This window comes from Coptis chinensis, chromosome 8, assembly GCF_015680905.1.
Source record: "Coptis chinensis isolate HL-2020 chromosome 8, ASM1568090v1, whole genome shotgun sequence".
Lineage (NCBI taxonomy): Eukaryota > Viridiplantae > Streptophyta > Magnoliopsida > Ranunculales > Ranunculaceae > Coptis > Coptis chinensis.
The window spans coordinates 4,265,088-4,292,604 of NC_141463.1; the positions used below are offsets into that span (position 1 = coordinate 4,265,088).

A 27,517-nucleotide genomic window follows, 5' to 3' on the forward strand; every position below is an offset into this window, starting at 1 on the left:
TCTTTCCAATTTACACTACTCTAAATGGAGCAGAACTGGCTCGCTAGCATGTATCCGGCCTGCTAACATGCCGGAGGCAACGTTGAGGTAATGAGACCTGGAATGAAGCATTATGAGCAGAAGTTACCATTCCGCTCCATTTTACGGATTGAAACCAAGCAATTCTGGAGCAATGAACAGTGGCTCTAAAGCTTTGGGTAGAAATTTCCTCGCAAAAAGGAAACACAGAGTACTGTCATTCCCATTATACGTACAGCTAGAATCACTGCGGGTCTCCGCATCTGTTCAAGAAACTCTGCAGTAATAGCATTCCGACTAAATTTGTCAGGATGAGGAGCATCTATCGACCAATGAACCTAAGTAATACTCCTATTTGAATTCAGTTATGGTGAGATAATGTTCACTAGTGTCGGTATGTAATGCTCATCGGAGTAACATGGCTTTTCGCAGTAATCTTGGAAGATGTTGTAATACTTGTTATCCGATATAATTTCAATGGCAATCTTGCAATGGAGTTCGAACCAGTGAGACCCCTTACGCCAGTCTGACAGAGAAATTGTAGATTCGTAGGCCACATTTGCCTGTTATAACGGTTACGGCTTACTTTTCTCGGATTGTTGTGAGGTAGTTGTAGACAGTGGTGAAGTTAAATATAGGAATGCATACTTCGGAGAGTGATACAAATCTTTGGTTAGACAAGTCGAGGAGAGCATTAGCCAAAAGCCGTCTCTCTGCGTCGATCATTGATGATTTTCCCCATTCCACTGGCTACAAATATCAAAATAGCTATTATTCACCTGAAAGTATAATGCAACTCATACTCCTTATTTTATAGCTTTTTAATGTACATGTCAATTGATAAGATTAGGATTTAGGAGCGTATATGGGATGGAAAGTGAAACACTTATAAGTTATAACCTGGCCTGGCTTGGGATCCTTGGTATGGGATATATATCTGGAAAAAAAAATAAATACTGTGAGGGAGTAATATTCGCATCCAATGAATATCACACACGTGTCCAGCATATATAGAACTACTAACCGACTTCATATCCTCATCCTCAGAACTTGCTTCATAGTGACTCGACTCAAGCAAGAAACCGATCTCATTAACTGACTCATTCTTCATTAAAGCTTTACGCTTTCATGCCCTTCAAGTGGCTCGAAGTTGAGTAAACGATCTCTAGAAGAGACCTCCATAGCACTCAATCATCTTATCCACAATTGCTCGTTTTTCATGAACGTATGTCTTTACCCATATAATAAAATCAACTAAAAGCCTATCAAGACCGGAGCTTGGTGCACGATAAAGAATCTTACTTGTTTTCCTAATGGCTTTAACTAGCCATCATGGTTTGCGAAAGACCTCAAGACTGATCCGGTTTCTACTTTTTTTCTGACGGCTGAAAGCATAAGACATGGGCATCTTGCCTATATAAAGAGGAGGAGGAACAACGCCCCTACAAGGCATTAGGATTCAAGTTCCCCCTCCCCTAACATGCCGGAGGCAAAGAGAACGTAATGAAGCGTTATGAACAGGCCATTTCATCCACACAATGGAACTCGGGTTGGGTAGAAATCCAACTCCAAACACTATCTCCCCATTTCCGCATCTGTTCAAGAAACTCTGCAAATAGCATTCCGACTAAATTTGTCAGGTTAACCAAACATAACCTTTACATTTGAATTCAGTTTGGTGGATTGATTTTTCGGTAAGTTCACAACCATTCAACCTTGGAAAAACCTTCAAACAAATCTCAAGCCCACAATGGAGTTCGAACAACCCTTACAAGAACAAATGAAGAACATGGGTTACGGCTTACTTTTCTCGGATTGGGAACCATGAAACAGTGGTGAAGAAATTACCCTATTATGACAAATCTTTGAAAAACGCCGAGACTTAAAAAAGTCGTGACCCATTGAACCCCATTCCACTGAGTCACCACCTGAGGACGGTATTAACGGCTTAACCAAAGAAAATCAATAAGTTGTCCTAGTGAAGTAGTGAACTGACCAAAGTACTATGAAGAAGGGACCTTGGTATCGGATCAAAGATGTTGAAAACTTATCAAGCATCCCCATTCACACCGGAAGTAATCAATTAGTAAACCCTCCCCGCACAATTTCATTCAGCCACATTTTGCGATGTATGATCATTGTACATGTCCCGAAATGGCTTTAACACGGTTTGCAGAGCTCGCTACATCCAAACCAGCCTCACACACTCTACAAGGCGCAAAGAGTTTGACTACTTGCAATGCCGCTTTTTCACAACCATTCAACCAGAAAGTCCGAAACAACCTACAAGAACCTCGACTAGTTCTACTTACTGGAGCCAAACTCCATCGATAGCTTCGAGAAGCTAATAAACCAGTTCGCTAATCATTACGTCCACAACAGATGTAAGAAAACCGACGTTGACTCACTCTTCATGCTATCTCAGAAGAAAGACGAGTCAATCCGCTCCTTCTTATGGTGATTCAAGACAGACTTGCTGTCTATAGAAAGCGACCTCCACGAGTCCTTTACAATAACCTTGGCATTCACCAAGGCAATCTGAAAAAACACTTGGCTATATAGGTCGCACACAAAGAAGCGTCCTGAAAAATTGGAAGACTTGTACACTTGCGTGTACAAATATATAAAGCTACAAGAAGCTTTAGATCACGACGGTGAACAAGAGGAAGTTGCAGCAATCTCGCATTAATCGCCTCGCCCTCAAAAAGTGACCCGCACCACAAGCGACGTAAGTCTGGTACCGTGTCGCATTAATTTGCCGAAGTTCATTGCGGCTAACAAGATCTCCAAGCTACATACTGGAGAAATAAAAATAGCGGCCTATTATCGACCTGAGGTAAAGTGGCCAGAAGACACACCAAGAAATCCATACTGCGCTTTCCATAAAGCAAAGTGTCATGAGACCAATGAATGCTGCGGACTCAAGCACTACCTCCAAGACCTCATTGAGGCAGGCCATATCAAGCACTATACTGATATAGCCGATGGCGACCTACGCCATAAGTTCATGGCTCGCAAAGAGAGAAGCCGAACTCCTCCACGCAACCACAACCAAGACCTCTCCCGCCTTCAAGGACGCTCTATGGAACAATCTCGTCATGATCATCGCCAACATTCATCTGACAGAGATAACAACAAAATGATCAACATGATCACTTTCCAGGACGAATTTGTCACATCCACAAGGGAGAAAAAGAGACGGGTAGGCGCCCTCCAAGAAGTCTATCTCCTCACAAGCGGCTCCCTCCCCACATGCAACTGCCCACAACTCTGGAGACATCACTTTCACTAAGGCTGACCTCAACAAGGTGTGTCTCCCACACAATGACGCCTTGGTGGTCCATGTCAAAATCAGCGACTGGACTGTCAAGCACGTCCTAATCGACCCAGGCAGTTCGTGTGATATCTTTTTCTACCGCACCCTTAATGAGATGAACATGCCCAGGTCAATCATGATCTATCCAATAGCCCCCTCCCCCCTTTATGGCTTCAACGGATCACGAGCCGAACCCAATAGGAGACATCATTCTACATGTCTTAGTTGGGTCGCACGAAGACAAGGTCAGCATCAATACGCGCTTCAGCGTTCTGGATGTCAACTCGTCCTATAATGCTATTTTAGGACACCGTTGGATCCACAAGATGCAAGCAGTGCCATCAACACTCCATCATGTTTTACGCTTCCCTGGCCCTAGAGGCATGATGGAGCTCAGAAGCAACCAACTTGATGCCTATAATTGCAATCAGATCCTCTCAGTCAACAAGCCTATTGGGGCTTCACTCAAAAACATCAGAGAGATCGCCAAAACCAAGCTAGCAGAAGACTTCATCTCTGAGGTCAAGACCTTGACCAAGACCCCCCACAACGAACTCGTAAAGGAGAACATTGGGGGCTCGGTAAAAGACGTCCCTCCAAAAGTCCAGACCCCTGAGGTCGCCACACCCCTTCCGGTCAATGAGACACCGTAAGAAACCAAGACCCCAGAGGTTGCTCAATCCATAGAGGCAGATGCTCAGATCGAGCTGAAGGAAAAGATCAACCTAGGAACTAAGGATGACCACAAGTTCGTTTATGTAGGAGTTAACATTGATCCTACTCTTAAGGCACAACTTGTAAGCTTTTTATCATTAAATAAATACGTTTTTGTTTGGTCGTATATCGATGTGCCTGAAATTGATCCTAATATTGCATGCCATAAATTAATTGTTAGCCCAAATGCCAAACTAGTTCGCCAATGACCTCAAAAGTTATCCCTTAGATTTTAGAAATCTATCAATGAAGAGGTCAAAAATCTCAAAAAAGTTGGCTTCATTAGGAAGGTCGATTACCGTGAATGGGTCGCTAACATAGTAGCAGTCCCAAAAAAGAATGGCACAGTTCACCTTTGTGTGGACTTTACCAACCTAAATCTAAAAACTCCTAAAGATAGCTTCTCCTTACCAAGAATCGACCGACTTGTGGACCAGACCTGTGGCCACGAGCTCTTATCATTCATGGATGCCTACAACGGCTACAACCAAATACCACTAGCAGAAGAAGACCATGAGAAAACCTTATTCGTGATAGAGTAAGGATGGAAACAAAGTGTAGAAGCAAAAGTAAATAACAAGGTTTTCTCTAGTTACATAATATGAAGACTCTATTATCTCAGACTTGTCCTTTTGAATATCCATTTCCTTCCTTCTTAAACCATCTCCTAATCCCCGTAACACCTAATAAAGACCTCTAGCTCAATTAGGAATAGGTTAGTGTGATAGTAAGTGGTAGATGTGTTTGATCGACTCCTTCCCTCTGTGTGTCATTGAGATTGTAAGATAAAGTGTGCCCACTGCATTAATCGGAGTAGCTTAAACTTGAGTGGAAAAATCAGAGTGTTGTTTCTTGACTATTATTGTGAGAACCTACTTAAGGACGCTTATTCCGAAGTTCTCGAAACAAACCCGCTAAACATTTTATAAGTACTACTATCGTGTATATGTTTATTGTAGATGATAGATTATTATGCATATATTAACTTAGGTTTCTCGACTTGGTTATTCTTATTCAATTGCTAGAGAGATGTATAGATAGTTGAGCATGAATAAGGGAACCATAGTTTTATTTTCTTAGTCGCCAGTAGTATAGATGAAGTTTGTGAGTACCTTCACTCGAAAACTCTCACGAGGCTATAACTTCGTCCACTAGGAAATTCCTAGTGGTTTAAGGCCTTGTTGCATATGGTCAATGCAATCGCATCTTCAAATAAACGAGAGTAGTTAGAACTCCATTTTGGTCACTTATTCTAATTTCTCATCTTTGCTTGAGGACAAGCAAAATGTCGCTCGGGTGGTTTGATAAGAGCCCAAAACTGTAGTTTTAACCCCTTAATAATCATACTGTTAGACCAATTATGTGAATAATAAGTAAGAGTTAATACCGACACGTGTTTTTATGCATTTCAGGCTTCAAAGTCCATTATGTGCGTAAATGTGCCACTTTAGCGAGATAAAGGAGCAAAAGTCGCCAGAACTCCGAATGCCATATCTTTAGACTCAGACCTCGGATTGAGGCCTACCTTATGTCAAAACGACTGGCTCGGAAAGAGCTTTGCAATGGTCCAAGCCTTGACCCAATCAGAGGACCAGAAGTGGACGAAAAGTCTGTGGAAGCCAACTGCAGCTGAAGAGGCCTTTTTGGTTGAAGACTGGGTTTTGGGCACCGATTCTTCGCCCAAAACATGGCTCCAAGCCCATGCACGATTTTTGGATCTGAATGTATAAAAACAAAAGCTTAGCTCTTTGTTAATGGCAGTTAGGTTAGGTAGATAGTTAGACCTAGATTAGTTAGCCTCCATTAATTAGTTTTAGAACTTAGTTTAATTAGATTAAACCTTTGAATCTTGTTCTTCATTTGATTAGATCAATAAAGTAGTATTCTTTATCAATTTCGATTTTGTCATTTCCAATTCTAGATCTAATTTCAATTCCTGTCCTTATTTCATTTTAGTCATTAAATTAGATTTCATTATTGTTTAATTAAGTAAATTTCAATGCTTTATATTATGTTTAGATTTAATTTAAATGGAAATGATTGCGGAATGATTCAAGGCTAAAACTCCATTAGAGGGGGTTGAGAAACCTTGATGAAAGCTTGATTCCAATTATCTGGAGATTGTCGTAATTTCCTTTCAACTCTAGAAACGCGTTTAGTTCACCATGAGAATGGGTTTAATCGCTCACATGCTAATTATTAATTGGTAGGAATGCCATGTGTAATTAGGGATTAGGAAGAACCTATTGTTCTCGCATGCGATTCAATTCGATTACTTACGACTGCGTCGCTAGTGGATTAAGTTGAGTTAAGGTGGAATCAATCCCCCTCTAACTCCTTAACATCGAATCAACGTAGCATTCCCTTAGTTGTTTGATAGTCGACTAGTTGCATTTCGTGGGTAGTTGCATCGTAGTCTAATTCCCCTTCGTAAAGCTCTCATTGACTTAAGACTGATTTCTTAGACTTAGAAGACAATCCATGCTAGGGAACTAGGAGTGGAACGAACTTCCTACTCCACTTAGTGCAATTCGCATCGAGAGTAGAAGCTTTGATAATAAACTAGTAAAAGTCCAGTTTTAGTTTACTTACGGAGTGAATTCATCGTTCATTTCGTAGGTAGACTATACATTTTATAGTTATCACTGACGTGCAGTGTTGTGAAGTTGTGATAGAAGAAGCGGTATAAAGTGTATACAATAGTTGCATTTTGTTTTTATTAAGGATGGAAACCAAACAACACTGGAGCAATTGTTAATAGTGGCTCCAAAGTATTAGGTACAAATTTCCTCACGAAAAAGGAACTGTAGAATTTAACAACCAATCACAGAGACAAAACACAAGATTTATAATGGTTCGGTGCCATTGCGGCAACCTACGTCCAGTGGCGAAGCCAGGAATTTACCTCACATGGGGCACTCACTGACTCATATGCTAATAATTTTATAATTTTAAGCAAGTACTAGTGTACATGTCAACACACAATTTTATTTCGCAAAAAGACCACCATTGTAGTATACAAAAAAAAAGCTAAAGTTGTCAAAATACATTTTGCCACTCTAACAATTCTAAAAATGAAAGTTATAAATTCCCTTTACGATCTGCATCCTGGAAACGCTTCAAGATTGCCTCATTGCTGATGTTATCAAAAATATCTTTTTCTATGTATGTCACCAGACAATCATTCAACCACTCGTCTTCCATTCGATTCCTTAGACGATTCTTCACTATGCCCATAACTGAAAATGATCTCTCAACTATAGCAGTAGAAACCGGTAGTATCAGTGAGAGCTTTATAAGCTTATAAACCAAGTTATAAATAATATTTATTCCCAACTCAACCATTTTTCTAGCTAAACTACTAATTCCTTTAAGTGTTATAAAGGCATCATTATTGGATTTCATATCAATCTCATAAATCTCTAGTTGATTTTGAAGGACTATACGCTCTTGCTCTGAGAAATCATCAGGATAAAATTCAGCAAGACAAATCAACTTGTTAGTATCAAACACACCAAACAAATCATTGGGGTTTAAGCAAGCCATACAAAGAAGCAACTCCGTATTCACCTTATCAAAATGGTTATCAAGCTCAACACGTTGCTTATCAATACAGTCATAAAAGAATCCAACCTGGTAATAATGTAAATTAGTTGCCTCTTCTGCTTTTCTTCGGGATCTTCCTCGATGAACAAACTTAGCATCCATTTGAAGCATGTCTATACCATGTTATGTACAAAATGCAGAAACCTCGCCTAGTAGCGAATCCCAACCACATTCCCTCATTTTCTGCAAACGCTCCTTGCATACTTTTACTAAAGCTAAAGCATTCACTATATCTTGATCTTTTCGTTGCAATGCTTTTGAAAGATCATTAGTGATTCCCAATAGATTCTTCATCAAATGCAAGATGAAAATGAACTCAAATGAGTGCATCAAATCTAATAAAACGTGTGCTTCTCCTTTTTTATCTGAACTTGAGCTCTCTTCCATCACCTCATCAAGAACTTCAACCATGGAGGGAAATATAACAATGAAATTAACTAACGTACCATAATATGAGCCCCAACGTGTGTCGCTAGGTCTTTTAACACCAAGCTCTTGATTTAGTCCTTTACTGCTTGATAGTTCACCATTTCTAAGTTGCTCAAACACTCTAGTAGCTTCTTTCTTTCGAAGGTTGTCCCTACGCTTGCAAGAGACCCAAACAGCATTCACCACATTGCTAATAAAGGTGAAAAATGAAGTAATCTCTTTGATATCTTTTGCGACATGGACAAACGCCAACTGAAGTTGATGTGCAAAACAATGTACATAGATTGCAGACTTGTTCTCATTCAAAATGAGCAATTTTATCCCATTGAACTGCCCTTGCATATTACTAGCCCCATCATACCCTTGACCACGCAGTCTCGAGAAACTCAATCCATGTATGCCGAAGAATTTTTCAAGTGATGTATTGAGTGAAGCTGATGTAGTATCAGGGACATGCATCATGCCTACAAACCGCTCTATCACACAACCTTTCTTGTCAACATATTGCAAACAAATAGCTATTTGCTCTTTAATCGTCGTATCATGAGCTTCGTCAATCAAAACAGCAAATAATTCTTCTCCAAGGTCCTTCATAATAACATTAACAGTTTCAACAGCAGCTGCATTTACTAAAGCCTTCTGAATATCAGGTGATATCAATTTGAGATTTTTCGGAACATTGTTAAGAGCGACACTGTCAACAACTTTGTTGTGAAGAGGTAAGAATATTAAAAGCTTAAGGACGTTTCCCTTGTTTTTAGAGCTTTCAGATTCATCGTGACCACAAAAAGCTAATCCTTGGCGCAAAATAAATCGGATAACATCAAGAGAAGCAGTTAAACGAAGTTGATAGTTAATCCGTTTTTGGTCTGAATGCTTGATAATTAAGTTCTTGATGTGTTGGTCTTGCTTCATTAGATTCTCACTCTTCATACACGCTTCGTTATGAGCACTATTATGGTTCCCAACATGATCCTCAATCCTTCTGCAATTTTTCCAACTCCTAAACCCACCATTGATGAAAGTATAACACCCCGTCTTTTAATTGCTTTTCCTATAATAATATTAATAGTAATAATAATAATAAGAAGGTAAACAGTTAAAACAAAAATAGGATATCCAGTAGTTCGGAAAAAAGCCCGTAAGTAAGTAGATAGGTTTAAAACCCTTGTTTTACGGGGAGGTTTTAAAAAAAACTAGAAAATAAGGGCTTCTCACGTAGAGTTTTTAGGGAAAAACAAAAAGGGAGAGTTTTACAGAGATGAAAAAAAAAAGGGGGTTTGAACAAGAAAGATCGTCGTCGACTTCAGTCTTTGGAGGTTTTTCTCGCGACGAAAGTCGATCGGTTTATAACGGTGAGTAGATTTTTATCTTCCATCAACCAATGTTTTTAAGTCCGGTTAAAAACTTTAATGTCCGATATCCGCAAATCAGAAATTTCTTTCTGTTCAATTATTCATCAATGTTATTCTACGTACTATTCATTCTACATACTGCTTCGTTAGTTTGCTGGCCATGAACAAACTGAACGATTTACGTATTCAGGAATTGGTTGGATGGAGAGTTGTGGGTTCGGAGGTTGTCAAAACCTTGAACCCACCCAAAACGCCCTTTTCTTGTTTTTCATTGAAGTCGGTCCTGTATCAATGTTTACATTGACTCTTTTTAGTTTGTGTTTGTATATGTGTGGAACTGTTTAAACTATGATAGGGTTGAGGTTTGGTCGATTTTGTGTTGGATAGGGTGCCGCTGGGATGAGGATTGGTGTCTTTGAAGAAGCTCGGAAGAGCTTCAATGGTGACCAAACCGGCCCCGCTTTTGATTGTTTGGGTTGGTTTTGTTTGGAATCGTTTTTGTTTAGATTTTGTTGTGAGGTTATGTTGTTGGGTTGAGGGGGATTGTTGGTGGTTGATTGGGTGCTGGAGAGGGTGAGTGAAGCTTGAATAAACCATTAATGGCGAGATGCGTTTTTTTTTCAAGATAAATGTAATGGTGAATTGTTGATATAGGTAGCTGTGGTTTTTTCCCCTGAACCAAACCGCTGGGTTTGTTTTAATTATAGGTGGCCGGTGGTGGCTGTTGTGGTGGTCGGTGGTGGCTGGAGAATGAAGGAGTGGAGGAGATGAACAGTAGCCAAAAACGATTTTGGGCTTGGGCCAAAATCGTGGGCTAATATCTTTTATTTTGGATTTTAAAAATTTGACCTTAAGTTGCACTACGGGCCCCAGTGCTTTGGGCTTTTGGGTTTTGGAGTTTAGGTTAGGTTGACCAATATAGACTGTTGACTAGAGTGGACTCGACTTTGATCGCTGACCAGTGGACTTTGACTTTGACTTTGACCGTGGTTGACTTTGACCAGTTGACCTAAAAGTTGACTTTTTCCTAAAATTATGATTAGGTCTATTAGGATAAGTTTAGGACTACTAGCATGTTTGACTTAGGCTAGGACCTTTATAAATATACTTGGTAATGCGTGTATTTACCGCTTTGTGATTTTTCGGTCTTTTCCGATAAAACAACGCGTTATGACCCTTCTACATTCATGAAATTAATAACGCCATTAAACCAAAAATAATTGAATCAAGATATTCCTACGTTCTCTGAAATAATATATTCAATAAAGTACAATAACGCGTAAACAAAACTTACCGCACCCTTTTAACTCTCAACGCCAAGTTTTGAATCGAAGTTTATGACCGATGATGTCATATGTTAGGTGGGCATTTATTGAATGTGCCATAAATGGCCCATTAGTGTTATATAAGGGTATTCATTGAATGTGTCATGAATGACCCGGTATTCATTGAATGTGCCATGAATGACCGTGATGGTTTGACCGCCCTAAAGAGGAACTAAAGGTATTCGCCATGGTTAGTTGTATTCCTCGAGTGTGTACGGAATGTAGGATTGGGTATTCCTTGAATGTGGCAGAATGACCCAGGCATTCATTGAATGTGCCATGAATGGCCCGTTAGTGATATGATAGGTATTCCTTGAATGTGGCGGAAATGACCTAAGGTATTCATTGAATGTGCCATGAATGACTGAGTTTTGTGCCCAAAAGAGGCTGTGGAAATATGTGTATGAAAGCCCATAGATGGCTATGATATTGTGGTATTTGGGAGAGAGGCACACAGAATGTGTGATTTGGCAAATGTGTGGGAGTGCAAATCGTGGAGTAGGTACTAAAGGGTGGGTGTATAAGAAAAGTAATTGATTAAGTGATAAGAGAAATTTATTTGATTATCGCGAGTGTGTTTTGGGCTTACTTTTGAATACATAGAGGATATCTACATCTGTTATATACAAAGTCTAACTTTCTTTTGCAGGAGGGTAGGACTTAATAATATTTTGTGCAGGGACGCGGTCCTACCCTTATACAGCGGCAGATATCGGTAAGTGTAATTCAATTATTTAGATATAAAAAGGAGTTACTAGATTGAGTAGTAAGATGAGAGTTAATAAAATGGAAGTTTTGCTTGGGAAGAAACCATGCCGTTTGAGATGACGGAACTACTTGTCTTCCAAGCTGAGAATGATTAGGTTATGATAGATTTAAAGTATTAGTGGGATAAGTAAGGTTTTGAAATGTTTATATGTAGTTAGTCTACTCATACCAAAGAATTCCATTTTGTCAATCCATGTTTGCTTTGTTTTGGCAACGTGGGTGTGTTCTTGGGAACATAGGTGGAAGGCAAAGGGAACCGCCGGGCAGGATCGATCCGCGGCCGAGCAGCAGTTTCGGTAGTTTTTTTTAGGTCTGATTCTTTATTGGAAGAATGTAATAACGTAGTTTATCTTTTTCATGGCATGAGAACATGGTAGTGTGGAAATTTTATTCTGAGAGTTTGATTGATATTTTATTTGGAAGGATGTTATCTTAATAAAGAAGTTGCGGATAATTATCGGGATTATGTTATTTTAAGTTGTTTCTTTTATGACATGGCTATTAGGGTTTGTATGTGTAGTATCCTCCGTCATAGTCTGGGTTTTTAAAAAAGTGAACCTAGTGATGTTTGAGATTTTTATATTTCAAATATTCACTTTGTTATTGTTTAGAAATTCGGGTCGACATTTTTGCATCGAGCATAGGTTAGCTTAGTGTTGGAAAGTCTAAGTGATCCTCGGATGTGGAATATGGGTTATAGTGTTGAAAGTTTTGGATATATGTGAATATTAATGGGAGTTTTGTTTGAATTGTAGATCATGGTTGAGACACAAAATGGAAATACCAATCGACTGCAGTGAACACTCCAAAGATAGATGTCGAGTACGCAATTGAATCGGTTGTTGCGTGGCTATGCGAATAACCATCCAGTTTCAGGAGATCCTTTTTCTAAACGCAATAAGGAGTTTGGTACTCTTGGTGGGCAGCGATTTATGGTGTTGGGAACGCGATTGCAGCCGAGTCTTGATTCAAAGTCAGTGAAAAATGTCTTTGAGCCGCATGCGCAGCTTTATCGAGGTTCCGGAAGAGAGTCAAGTTTCCACCAACTTGATGACGCTAGGTTTTGGTGGCGAGCTCTCACCCCTAGTCCGACACTAGAACTTTGACTTGGGAAGACTTCAAGGTTAGATTTGAGAGTAAGTTCATTCCCTCGAGGCGTGAAAGAGCAAATTGGCTCAACAGTTCTCGAGTTGACTCAAGACGGAAGTCGGTAATCGGGTATGTGACCAAGTTTAATGAGTTGTCGAGGTTTGCTCCCTATCTTGTGGATACCTTGACAAGAAGAAAACCAAAAGTTCATACGCGGGTTAGAGAGTCACTTGTTCGGCAAGTTGATTCCTTTTGATCCGACACTTTTGATCGCGTGTTCGACTTGGCCTTGAGATATGAGGAGCGTAATGCAGCCCCAAGAGAGTCGAGGGGAAGAGGAAGTTTGGTGAGATACCAATTGTTGGTCCTAGGCCTTTTGAGAGCAAAAAGTGCAAATAGGTTTAGGCCTTATGATATACCCCGAGGGGTCCGCTTTTAGAGACCACCGGCCCCTGGGGGTTTCGTGGAGGATTTCATCGCCAGGGGTGTATTCACCCTGTGGAGGATTTCATCGCCAGGGTGGTTATAGGCCACCGGGCAGATCGAAGCTTTAGACCTCGGGGAATCGCGGGCGAGGCCGGTCCCCAACCTTCGTGGTCGAAGTTCCCGCTTCGTATCGACGCAGATTAGATTTACTTTTACCGCACTCAAAGACCAACGCCGTGAGCCATAGTTCCCGTTGAAAGGGGCTTGTCGGGAGTGTAAGCAGGTGGGGGCATTTATCTCGCTATTGCCCTACCAAGCGGGAAACCAGCATCGTGATCAGAGCACCAAAGACTACCACTCGTCTAGAGCCTATGCAGCCTATGCCAGGGACACCGAGAATGTTGAAGGTACCTTTAGTTCATCTCGGTTTACATTCAGAGTTTTGTTTGATTCGGTGCTTCACATTCCTTTATATCTCGGCCGATGTTGAGAAAGAAAGTTTTAAAACTACCCTTTACCTAAGCCCTTGTGTGTTGAGACACCGCTAGGGAGGTTCTGTTACCCTTGTATGACGAAAGTGCAAAGGTTTTAAGTTGTGTTTCTTAGACCGTGTCTTTATGGTAGACTTGATCATTTTGGGGTTTGAGGGTTTCCATTTCATACTTGGTATGGACCGGGTTGACACGCTATCATGTTACCTTGGATTGTGCAAGGAGGGGAGGTTATAGTGAATACACCGCATGCCAAGGTTGATTCACACCTGTGTTTTGTAAGGAGGACTCGCGGTGATGTCTAGCTTCCCTCGTTTCTATAGAGATACCCACGGGGATATCAGCGATGTGGAAGTAGTGAGAGACTTCGAGGATGTTTTTCGGAGATTCCGTGGTTGCCACCCAAGAGGGAGGTGGAGTTTCAGTATAGACTTGTTACCGGACTGCACTCAGTTTTAAAGTCATCTTTTACAGTGTTGGCACCTAAGCTATTGGAATCTAAAATGAAAGTGCAAGTCGAGGAATTACTTTCGTGGAAGGGGTAAGAGTTTAATGTTTAGTGATTTTGTTTTTGGCTTAACCATATCTTTTGAGTATATGGGTTTGAATCTTTTAAGGTGTGTATGACCAGGTTCATACGACCGAGCAACTCACCATGGGGTGCGCCTGCTATCTTTGTTTCCAAGAAGGATGGTACTTTGAGGATGTGTATTGACTTCAGGGATTTGAACCAGGTGACTATAAAAAATAAGTATCCGCTTCCTAGGATTGATGACTTGTTGGATCAGTTGAAAGGGGCTAAGATATTTTCAAAGTTTGATTTAAGGACTGGTTATTATCAGATGGGAGTTGAAGAGAAGAGTATTCCTTTGACTGCATTTAGAACTCGTTATGGGTTGTATGAGTTTTCTGTGATGATGCCTTTTGGGGTTTAATGCACTGCATTCTTTATGGACCTAATGAATCGTATATTCAGCCCTATTTGGATAAATTTGTGATTGTTTTCATTGATGACATTTTAGTGTATTCACAAAAACACGTAAGAACATAAGATGCATTTGAAGATAGTGATCTGCGACGCCCGAACATAAGTTGTATGCTAAGTTTAGCAAGTGTCATTTTTGGGAAGAAGAAATTCGTTTCTTGGGACACGTGGTATCTAGTGAAGGGATTGCTGTAGACCCTGAGAAGGTTGCTGCAGTGAAAGAATGGAAACAACTAACCAATCGCTACGAGATTAGAAGTTTCTTGGGGTTAAATGGATATTATCGGAGATTTATTGAGAAGTTCTCACTTATTGCGCCCGGCTCACCAAGTTAACTAGGAAAGATGTGAAGTTTATGTGGACTAATGATTGAGAGAAAGCTTTCCTAGAATTGAAACAGAGGTTGACTCAGACTCCAATTCTAGTAATCCCACTAGAGGCGGAAAGCTAGTGGTTTTACTAATGCTAGTGGAACCGGTTTTGGGTTGTGTGTTAATGCAAGACCGTATGGTGGTGTCGTATGCTTCACGGCGGGTTGAAGATACACGAGAGACGCGTTATCCTACTCATGACCGGAGTTAGCGGTAGTGGTTTTTGCTTTGAAGGTGTGGAGACATTATTTATATGGTGAGAAGTTCGAGCTTTACACAGATCACAAGAGTTTGAAGTATCTTTATTCACAGAAAGAGTTGAATATGAGACAGCAGAGATGGATGGAGTTCATAAGTAGTTATGACTTAAAGATTCAGTATCACCCAGGCAAAGGCAATGTAGTTGCAGATGCACTTAGTCGATTGCCTGGTGTTTTGACCACTCTTATGGTGCAAGAGTGGAAGAGTTTAGAGACTATAGCAGCTTATGATGTCCGGACTACACCAGATACGCATGAGGGGTATATATATGTAGTTTGGAGGTTAGGCGGTGATTTTTCGGAGAGTGATTGCCATGCAACACGCAGAGACCGATTTCTTTTGAGTCGGTTGGATGATCCGTCATTGATATTTTAGATGATTGTCCGTCCGATTAGGCGAGGATTCTCGATGGAGGATTGAGATTTCATGAGAGATTATGTGTACCGATGATGCAAAGTTAAAGAAGGAAATCTTATATGAAGCTCATCGTTCTCGGTTTACAATTCATCCCGAGGAACGAAGATGTACCAAGACTTGAAGAGGACCTTTTGGTGGGAAGGAATGAAAAGAGATGTCGGAGAATATATTTCGGTGTTTAACTTGTCGCCAGGTTAAGGCAGAGCATCGAGGGCCTTCGATTTATTTGCAGCCATTAGAGATACCGATGTGGAAAATGGGAGCACATTTCTATGGATTTCATTGATGGCTTGCCTAAGTCTCGGAGAGGTAATGAATCTATTTGGGTTATTGTTGATCGCCTAACGAAGTCTCGCTCATTTCATCCCTATTGACGTCGTAGAAATACGATAAGTTAGTTTCCTTTGTACATTCGGAAGTGGTCGGGTTACATGGGATTCCAAAGAGTATTGTTTCGTCGAGATCCTTTGTTCACTTCGAAGTTTTGGAAGAGTTTTCATGCTATGGGCACTAGTTTGGCGATGAGTAATGCTTATCATCCCTCGCACGGATGGACGCATTTAGAGAGGGTGAATCAGATATTAGAAGATATGTTATGCTCTTGTGTAATGGATTTTGGTGGAGGATGGGAGGAACATTTACCTTTGGTGGAGTTTGCATATAATAACAGTTTCCAGTCGAGCATTGGTATGGCACCCTTTGAGGCTTTGTATGGGCATCCATGTCGATCACCTGCTTGTTGGGCAAATGTGGGAGACCGAGTATTGCTTGGGCCTGAGATAGTGAGAGAGACATCTGAGCAGATTAAAGTCATTAGAGAAAGGATTAAGGCGGCCGAGTAGTAGGCAGAAAAGTTATGCAGATTTGAAGAGAAAACGGGTAGAGTTTTTACAGAAGCGATTTTGTGTTTTTGAAGGTTTCCCCATGAGAGGAGTTATGAGGTTTGGCATGAAAGGAAAGTTGAGTCCACGATATATTGGACCATACGAGATAGTAGCCTCCGCTGGTAGTTTAGCGATCGTCTTGCTTTGCCGCCTAACTTAGCGATGATTCACGATGTCTTCCACGGTCTATGCTACGGAAATGTGTGAAAGATCCCACCGAGGTTATTCAGCCCCAGAGCTAGAGTTGAACGATGATGTAACTTTTTATTGTGAGGCCTATCATGATAGTAGATAGGGATGTGAAACACCTTCGAAGGAGGATTGTAAACTTGGTAAAAGTGCAGTGGAGTGAAAGGGAAAATGACGTGACCTGGGAACTTGAAGATAAGATAAGACAGATGCACCCTGAGCTCTTCTCTGACACGCTACCTTGAATCTCGGGACGAGATCCTTTTAAGGTGTGTATATTATAACACCCCGTCTTTTAATTGCTTTTCCTATAATAATATTAATAGTAATAATAATAATAATAATAAGGTAAACAGTTAAAACAAAAATAGGATATCCAGTAGTTCAGAAAAAAGCCCGTAAGTAAGTAGATAGGTTTAAAACCCTTGTTTTATGGGGAGGTTTAAAAAAAAACTAGAAAATAAGGGTTTCTCACGTAGAGTTTTTAGGGAAAAACAAAAAGGGAGAGTTTTACAGAGAGGAAAAAAAAAAGGGGGGTTTTTGAACAAGAAAGATCGTCGGAACTTAGTCTTTGGAGGTTTTCTCGCGTCGGAAAGCTAATCGGTTTATAACGGTGAGTAGATTTTTATCTTCCACTAAACCAATGTTTTTAAGTCTGGTTAAAAACTTTAATGTCTGATATCTGCAAATCTGTAAATTTCTTTATGTTCAATTATTAGTCAATGTTATTCTACGTCTTCGTTCATTCTATTCTACATACCGCTCGTTAGTTTGTCGGGCCATGAACAAACCGGACGATTTACGTGATTCAGAATTGGTTGGATGGAGAGTTGTGGTTCGGAGGTTGTCAAAACCTTGAACCCACCCAAAACGCCTTTCTTGTTTTTCATTGAAGTCGGTCCCGTATCAATGTTTATGAACTCTTTTAAGTTGTGTTTGTATATGTGTGGAACCTGTTAAACTATGATAGGGTTGAGGTTTGGTCGATTTGTGTTGGATAGGGTGTCTTTGTTGGGATGAGGATTGGGTGTCTTTGTTGAAGCTCCTAAGAGCTTCAATGGTGACCAAACCGCCCCTGTGTTTTGATTGTTTGGGTTGGTTTTGTTTGGAATCGTTTTGTTTAGATTTTGTTGTGAGGTTATGTTGTTGGGTTGGGGATTGTTGGTGGTTGATTGGGCTCTTTGGAGAGGGTGAGTGAAGCTTGAATAAACCATTAATGGCGTAGATCGCTTTTTCTTCCTGATAAATGAATGGTGAATTGTTGATATAGGTAGCTAGGGTTTTTCTCCACTGACCAAAACCGGCCGGGTTTGTTTTAATTATAGGTGGCCGGTGGTGGCTGTTGTGGTGGTCGGTGGTGGCTGGAGAATGAAGGAGTGGAGGAGATGAACAGTAGCCAAAAACGATTTTGGGCTTGGGCCAAAATCGTGGGCTAATATCTTTTTATTTTGGATTTTAAAAATTTGACCTTAAGTTAGACTATGGGCCCTAGTGCTTTGGGCTTTTGGGTTTTTGGAGTTTAGGTTAGGTTGACCAATATAGACTGTTGACTAGAGTGGACTCTGACTTTGACTGTTGACCAGAGTGGACTTTGACTTTGACTTTGACCAGGATTGACTTTGACCAGTTGACCCGAAAAGTTGACTTTTTCCTAAAATTATGATTAGGTCTATTAGGATAAGTCTAGGACTACTAGCATGTTTGACTTAGGCTAGGACCTTTATAAATATACTTGTGTACGTGTATTTACTGCTTTGTGATTTTTCAGTCTTTTCCGATAAACAACGTTATGACCCTTCTACATTCATGAAATTAATAACGCGTACACCAAAAATAATTGAATCAAGATATTCCTACGTTCTCTGAAATAATATGTACAATAAAGTACAATAATGCGTAAACAAAACTTACCGCACCCTTTTAGAACTCTCAACGCCTCAAGTTTTGGAATTGAGTTTTATGACTGATGATGTCATATGTTAGGTGGGCATTTATTGAATGTGCCATAAATGGCCCATTAGTGTTATATAAGGGTATTCATTGAATGTGTCATGAATGACCCGGGTATTCATTGAATGTGCCATGAATGACCAAATGGTTTGGACTGCCCTAAAGAGGAACTAAGGTATTCGCCTTCCGGGTTAGTTGTATTCCTTGAGTGTAATGGGAATGTAGGATTGGGTATTCCTTGAATGTGGCAGGAATGACCCAGGGCATTCATTGAATGTGCCATGAATGGCCCGTTAGTGATATGATAGGTATTCCTTGAATGTGGCGGAATGACCTAAGGTATTCATTGAATGTGCCATGAATGACCTGAGTTTTTGTGCCCAAAGAGGCTGTGAAATATGTGTATGAAAGCCCATAGATGGCTATGATATTGTGGTATTCGGTGGGAGAGAGGCACACAGGAATGTGTGATTTGGCAAATGTGTGGAGTGCAAATCGTGGAGTAGGTACTAAAGGGTGGGTGTATAAGAAAAGTAATTGATTAAGTGATAAGAGAAATTTATTTGATTATGCGAGTGTGTTTGGGCTTACTTTTGAATACATAGAGGATATCTACATCCGTTATATACAAAGTCTAACTTTCTTTGCGCAGAGAGGGTAGGACTTAATAATATTTTGTGTCGCGAGACGCCGGTCCCTACCCTATACGAGATATCGGTAAGTGTAATTCAATTATTTAGATATAAAAAGGAGTTACTAGATTGAGTAGTAAGATGGGAGTTAATAAAATGGAAGTTTTGCTTGGGAAGAAACCATGCCGCTTGAGATGACGGAACTACTTGTCTTCCAAGCCGGTAATGATTAGGTTATGATAGATTTAAAGTGTTAGTGGGATAAGTAAGGTTTTGAAATGTTTATATGTAGTTAGTCTACTTCATACCAAAAAATTCCATTTTGTCAACCCATGTTTGCTTTGTTTTGTAAGAACGGGTGTGTTCTTGGGAACATAGGTGGAAGGCGGGAACCGGGCGTGTGATTGGGATCCGTGCCCGGAGCGGAGCAAAGTAGTTTTTTTTTTTAGGTCTGATTCTTTATTGGAAGAATGTGATAACGTAGTTTATCTTTTTCATGGCATGAGAACATGGTAGTGAGGAAATTTTATTCTGAGAGTTTGATTGATATTTTATTTGGAAGGATGTTATCTTAATAAAGAAGTTGCGGATAATTATCGGGATTATGTTATTTTAAGTTGTTTCTTTTATGACATGGCTATTAGGGTTTGTATGTGTAGTATCCTCCGTCATAGTCTGGGTTTTTAAACAAGTGAACCTAGTGATGTTTGAGATTTTTATATTTCAAATATTCACTTTGTTATTGTTTAGAAATTCGGGCTGTGACAGAAAGCATCCCTATTATCTCCAGACTCTCGCCTCCACAAGTAACAGTGTAAGCAAAAAACAGCATCCGTGTGAATGCTATACTCCAACCAATTTCCATACATAGTGAAAAAGTCTTTCTTGAAACGCCGAACCTTATTTCCATCTTGTGTTGGTGGATAGTAAGCTAGAAATGGTTGACTAGGCCCTCTTAGCAAATATGCCCTTCTAACAGCTTCTTGATCCTTTGGATGATAATTAGAAACTTTAGTTATAAACCAGGATCGGATTCAAGATTCAACACATCAACCTCAATACAAGTTAGACTTATCTTTTTCAATCTAGGCTCCATCTCCACTTCCTCATTGTTATGAATATTTTGAATAGGAGCCACTGGATTAGACACATCTTCACGATTTATTTTTTGAAACAAACTATCGATTCTCTGATTTTTCATTATTGAAATAAAAAAAAAAGAAACAAATGTCTACTGCGAGATATATATATATATATATATACCACTGTAGAAAATCAATAATGAAGAATGAAAGTTGAAGAGAATAAACTTTGAATAAGTGTAACAATAGGCAGTAAAAGGCTAGCAGCACCTGGTTTGAATAAAAATATTGAAAAGTGAAAACCCCATTTTTTTTATCTGTACGAGGAGGCGAGAAAGTGGTATGTTCTATTCAATCGGTTGGGCTTGGGCCTTGGGTGTTTTGTTCTCGCGATACATAATTTTTTTTTTTTGACAATTTCACTTGGGGCACATGCCCCATGTCACTACAACGTGGCTTCGCCACTGCCTACGTCCACGGGAGAAGAAAGAGATGTTATTGCTTGATTAATTTTTTAGGGTTCCATTACAAAGATATATATAGGCACAACACAAGTACACAAAATCGTCTCTTGTTTATAAGAATGGAGTCTTCCTTTTTATAGAAACACCAATATCGGTCGAACTTGTCATGAACCGACTGAGCGCGCCCGTGCCTAAGCGACTGTCTCTCACTTCTCCCACACTCCCCCTCAAGTTGGTGTGAAGATATCCAGCGAGCCCAACTTGAAGAGTATATCATGGAACTTGGAAGCTGGAAGTCCCTTGGTAAAAATGTCTGCAAGCTGTTGGTCACTTCGAACAAAGGAGGTAGTGACAATGATAGATTGCACTTTTTCACACACAAAATGACAGTCAACTTCAATATGCTTAGTTTTCTCATGAAACACCGGATTTGGAGTAATGTGCATAGCAGCTTGATTATCACAGTAAAGTGTAGTTGGCAGATGTAAACCAAAACACAAATCCTTTATAAGAGCGTGAAGCCATATGATTTCACTGGTGGTGGAAGCCATAGCTCTGTACTCAGCTTTAGCACTATAACGAGCCATTACATTATGTTTTTTGCTTTTCTAAGTGACCAAATTACCTCCCACAAAGGTACAATAACCAGAAGTAGACCGTCGATCAACTGGACATCCTGCCTAATCAGCATCTGTATAAGCAGTAATAGATGTATGTCTATTTTTCCACATCCAAATACCTCTACCTGGCGACCCTTTCAGATACTGCAGTATTCTGGAAACTGCATTCATATGTGGAGTCCTTGGAGCATGCTTAAAATAACTAACCAAGCTTACTGCATAAGAAATATCTGGTCGAGTAATAGTTAAATATATTAGTTTACCAACTAATCACTGATACTGACCAATGTCAGTAAGAAGATTACCGGTGTTGTCCAACTTGACTCTACTGTCAGTTGGAGAATCAGATGGTTTTACCCCCAGCTTTCCTGCTTCACTCAAAAAATCCAACACATACTTTCTTTGATTAAGAAATATACCTATTTTTGAATAAGCAATTTCGATCCCAAGAAAGTACTTTATAATACCCAGATCCTTGATGGCAAATTTCTTGTGCAGTAGATCATTGAGCTGAGAGATTTCAATATGGTCATTACCTGTGATAACAATGTCATCAACATAAATAAGAACAACAACCAAGCCTGACTTGCTAGACTTAACAAATAAAGAAGGATCAACATCACTCCGCTTAAGACCGGTCATAGCTAGAACAGAATTGAGCATGGCATACCACGCTCGTGGAGATTGTTTAAGTCCATAGATAGCCTTTTTTAACTTGCATACTAATCCAACCTTAGTCTCTTTCGGATGTCCAGGTGGGATGCTCATATACACTTCTTCTTTAAGATCGTCGTGTAAGAATGCATTTTTAACATCCATCTGAAACAATTTCCAGTCTTGATTTATAGCTAGAGATACAAGAACTCTAAACGTGTTCATCTTTGCAACTAGTGCAAAAGTTTCCTTGTAGTCCTGACCATATGTTTGGGTGAATCCCCTTGCAACGAGTCGAGCTTTAGACCTCTCTAAGGAACCATCACTGTTGAACTTGTTTCTGAACACCGAACAACAATCAACTATTTTCTTTCCGTAAGGTAGCATAACAATCTCCCAAGTTTTATTCTCGTCTAGAGCATGAAGTTCTTCTTGCATCGCCTTTCTCCATACTGGATGAGAGTTAGCTTCTCTAAATTTCTTGGGTTCTTGCACATCATCGACTGTACTCAAGAAAGCATAATGAGATGAAGTGATATTGGCATACGTTATATACTCATGTAGAGGATATGAAACGTCATGCAATGAATAAAAAAATTCCCCTGTGAATCACCGGGGATCACGCTTCTCTATCGATTTATAGTAATCCTTGAGGGTTACTGGAGGTCGTCTATCTCGTTCTGATTCTTGAAAAACTAGAGGTGCTGGAGTAGCTGGAGGAGCTAGAGCGAGTGCGCCCCTTAGTTGCTCAGCATGAAAGCGCACCCGTGCCTCGCTCTTGTAAAGTCGTCGATAGTGAGGGGGAGGCCCTGGTTGCTTTCGGTATGTGGCTGGCCCAGCGCTATTTTCTATAAAACCTATAACTTCATTAGGTTCACTAACTTCTACAGCAGGAACTATATCTTCACCAACTTCTGGGAGAGGTGCCAAAACTGCCATAACTACTGGGAGAGGTGTCAAATCTGCTAAACACTCCCCCTGGGACCGATTCCTAGACATAGCTGAATCTTGAAAAAACTTCGATTCCCACAAATCATACATCATGAGAGACAACCCGGTTTTCTTGTGCCAGATTGTAACATATGTAGCCTTTTTGTGTGGTAAAATAACCAACAAAAATACATCGAGTAGCCCGAGCATCAAATTTATCTTGATGAATAGCTTGCTGATGCACATAACAAACACACCCAAACACTTTCGCGATGAGAAAGATCCAAATGACTTAGATTTGAGCACTTCCAATGGGGATTTAAAACCAAGAACCCGACTTCGGAAGACGATTAATCAAATAAGCAGCCGAAGCTTAAGAGACACCATGAGACCAAAGATTGCTTAGGAACATTCATGCCCAACATAAGAGCATGAGTGGTCTCCAAAAGGTGCTGTTTTTTTCTTTCACCACACCATTCTGGCGAGGGTGTGCCAACACAACTAGTTTGATGAATTATCAAAAGTGCCTGTTTTTTCTTTTCAGCCACACCATTCTACCGAGGTGTGCCAACACAACTAGTTTGATGAATTATCCCCTGGTTATGAAGGTACTCAGGTAACAAACCTTTGCAAAACTCAGTGCCATTGTCAGATCTAAACATCTTGATTTTTGCACCAAATTGATTAGTAACCATAATATGAAAATCTTTGAAAACATTCACAACCTCAGTCTTCGATTTCAACAAATATAACCATGTAGCACGAGATTTTATCATCAATAAACAACACAAAATACTTATAGCCATCATAAGAATTAACGGGGCGAGTCCCCATAAATCGAGTGGATTAACTCAAACAAATTATTAGACATAGTATGTGAGCTTGGAAAAGGAAAACGAGTTTGTTTAGAAAATTGACAAACATCACAAACATCATAAGAGTTTATAGAAACATGTGGAAACAAATTTGACATGACATGACTAGATGGATCCCAAAGTCTTTTATGCAAAATGTGACTCTCAAGTAACCCACTAGCTTGACACGCCTTTTTATTCGACTTCAACAAATAGATCCCATTGGAATAAATTCCTTCACCAATCATCCTCTTCGACTTTCGATCCTGAAAGACGATAGAGTTCTGAAAAAAATGCCACAATTTAAAGAATTTGTAAGTTTGCCAACAGATAGAAGTTGGACAGGGAAGGAAGGAACAACTAGAGCGTCACTCTTGAGACTTTGATTAAAAAAATCCATTTGACCACTACCTAGAATGGGAACGGTGGATCTATTGGCTATGAAAATATTATGTTTGTCGGTTTTGGACACAAAATTATGGACAGAGGCAGGGCAATTAGCCATATGATCAGTAGCCCTCGAATAAATTATCCATGAGTTACTATTTTCTGGCATAGTAAAATAGACATGTAAATTACCTGACACATGAGTTGAGACATACTGACCTTTGCTAGATGGCATGGAATTAGTGAGTTGTTGGAGAATTTGATTCAACTGGTGACAAATATATGAGTTGGAAATTGATGTCTCGGCTACTGCAGCATGATCTTTCTTGGACAGTTCCTTTTTAAGATGCGGATGTAATTCCCAACAATGGCCCTTGGTGTGCCAGTTTTTTCCACAATGATCACAGTGAGACGGTTCCCTTTTTCCCTTACCTTTTTCAAATCCTTGTGAGTTCTTTCGAAAATCATTTTCTTCAAGTAATATAGTAGATTAAGAGATTGAAGACTTCACCTTGGAGTTCATAGTTTTCTTCCTTGCTTTCTCTCTCTGAATAGTTATACAAACAGCATCAAGTGTTGGAAGAGTGTTTTCCATTAGAATATTGCCTTCCAGATTTTCATATTTTGGTTTAAGACTACGAAATACTGTGAAGATTTTATCCTCTTCAGCCCGTTTCAAAAAAGTCTTAGCATCTGTGGTGTGTGGACGATATATGTTTAACTCATCTCACAATTTTTTAAGATTCCCAAGGTGTTCTATAAAAAATTTCTCACATTGTTGCAAAGTACCGATTGCAAGTTGAAGTTCAAAAACACGGGCAAAATTTTTCTAGTTTCCGTATAAATCTTCAATTGAATCCTACATCTCTTTTGCAGAATCAGAAAAATTAAAAATTTCAGCAATAGTTAACTCCATCGAATTGAGTAACCAAGATCGAACAAGCTGATCATTGGAAACCCAATTCTCGTATTCGGCATCATCAATGGTAGGACACACCTTTGCACCATTAATGAACCCTGATTTCCTTTTGCCACCCAGAGATAGCAAAACAATCCTGGACCAAAGTATATAGTTAGGTTCATCCAAAAGAATTGATGACAGCTTCCAACCGGGATTAGAATCAGTCTCTGTTGTTACAGCAGACTTAGGGTTTGGTTTTGGATCTGTCATAGTTTTTTTATGTTTGAGTAAGTTGAGATTGATTGAGAGAGGAGATTAAGCACTCCACTTTAATACCATGTAGAATTTAACAACCAATCACAGAGACAAAACACAATATTTATAGTGGTTCAGTGCCATTGCGGCAACCTACGTCCACGGGAGAAGAAATAGATGTTATTGCTTGATTAATTTTTTAGGGTTCAATTACAAAGATATATATAGGCACAACACAAGTGCACAAAATCGTCTTGTTTCTAAGAATGAAGTCTTTCCTTTTATAGAAACACCAACATCGGTCAAACTTGTCATGAACCGACTGAGCACGCCCGCACCTAAGCGCCTGTCTCTGACTTCTCCCACATGAATACATAGAAGTGTTGTCGCCATTATACGTGCAATTAGAACCATATCGCATCTGTTCCAGAAATTCTACATTAAGGTCCTTGTCATTGAATTTCCCAAGATGAGGGGCCACCCCTTGACCAATCGACCCAAGTAATAGTCCTATTAGAATTCATTTCTGGTGAGATAATGTTCACAAGTGTTGGTATATATAAGAATTCTATTAAACGGATTATCCGTTTATGGACATGTTATATAATGTCTTGACGCAGTTTATTTAGTGTCTTGCCCACGACCATGTTAATAAGTGTAAATGAAAATTATTCAAGACACTATATAAGTTGTTCAAGACACTAAATAAGCTGTTCAAGATACCATGTCCGTTAACGGATAATCCGTTTAAGAGAAGTATTAGAATATGTCCTATATGTAAAGTTCCACGTTTCTATAAGTGTGGATATTCATATCTAGTAGTTTCCATTCTCATGTTGTTTTGGGTTACTTCATACCTCTTATGTTTTGGGTTACTTCACACCCAATGTAGGTTAGTATAAATATGTAACTCTGGATAGAAAACTTAATAACTCATTCTGAACTCTAACCCTAATCAATCTCTATTCTTCTCTATTGCTCTTCTTTTTGGTTTCTCTCAATATATCAATGTAACAACTCTCCCAATATCACCACTAACATGGAATTTAACAAAAAGTCCTGTTGGTATATAATGTTTGGCTGAGTAACATGTCATTTTACAGTAATTTAGGAAACCGGGGTAGTATCTGGTGTCTTAGATAATCTCATTGGCATGGTTGCGATGTACTTCAAACCATTGATGGAGACCTCTTTCACCAGTCTGAAACAGAAATTGTAGGCCACATTTTGTTGTTGTACCGCCCGCAAGCTGTCGAGCTGATTTCCTTGGGTTGTCGAATGACTCCAGGTAGCTGTGGTTTGAGTTAATATTTAATAAGGTAGTTGTAGACTCTGGTGAGGTTAAATAGAGGAATGCGTGCCTCTGAGAGTAATACGAAAAGTTCGTTGGAAAAGTAAAGAAGGGCATTAGCCAAAAGGCGTCTCTCTGCGAATATCATTGACATTTGACAATGTTGCCCATTCCACTGCCTGCACATATATTCATATATATAACAATCGTCAAACCATGTATACATTTGTGTTTTGTGTGTGGTACTATATGGAGAACATATGGTGTACATATGATACAGAAATCAAGTAATAGGGTTACCACCTGGCTTGGGATCCTTTTACCATAAAAAACAGAATCCTGGGACGTTGTATCATTGAACAATGGGTGAGAATGCACATAAATAGAGTAAAGCCCTTCATTGAATTGCCTTTGAAGAACTTCTCCCATAGAGGAGCCAAAATGGAATAGGTCCCTTTGTTAGAAACATAAAAGCAACCTTAGGGACATACTCATAAGGAGTACTATTTATCTTAGGAACCATAGATGCTCTCCAGAACAACTCCCTGTCATCCATATTGTGCATCAAAGATGAATTATTTCCTCTCTGTTCATCATGGCTACTTGCATTAAAGGCTCCTCCTAGTGTAAGAAAAGATATATACTTCAAGTGGTGGTGGCGGTGGTGTTGATGCCAATGAAGGAGACAGTAATATTGGTGTGTCCTTAAAACCAATTGAGAATTCGAAGCTTGTTAATTAGATACAAAGTAAATAAGAAGGCAAAAGAAACACCACGAAAGAAGAAAAACAAAGTGGGAACAAGGTTAAATGCTAAATGGGTATTGTAGAGCTTGTTGATGTTAGAAGAAGTA

At 39.7% G+C, this 27,517-nt stretch overlaps 1 pseudogene; it reads right to left on the reverse strand.

The window, feature by feature from the left end:
- LOC147479430 (glycosyltransferase BC10-like) lies at positions 1 to 27,229 on the reverse strand (annotated as a pseudogene).
- Positions 27,230 to 27,517: the final 288 nt, after the last annotated feature.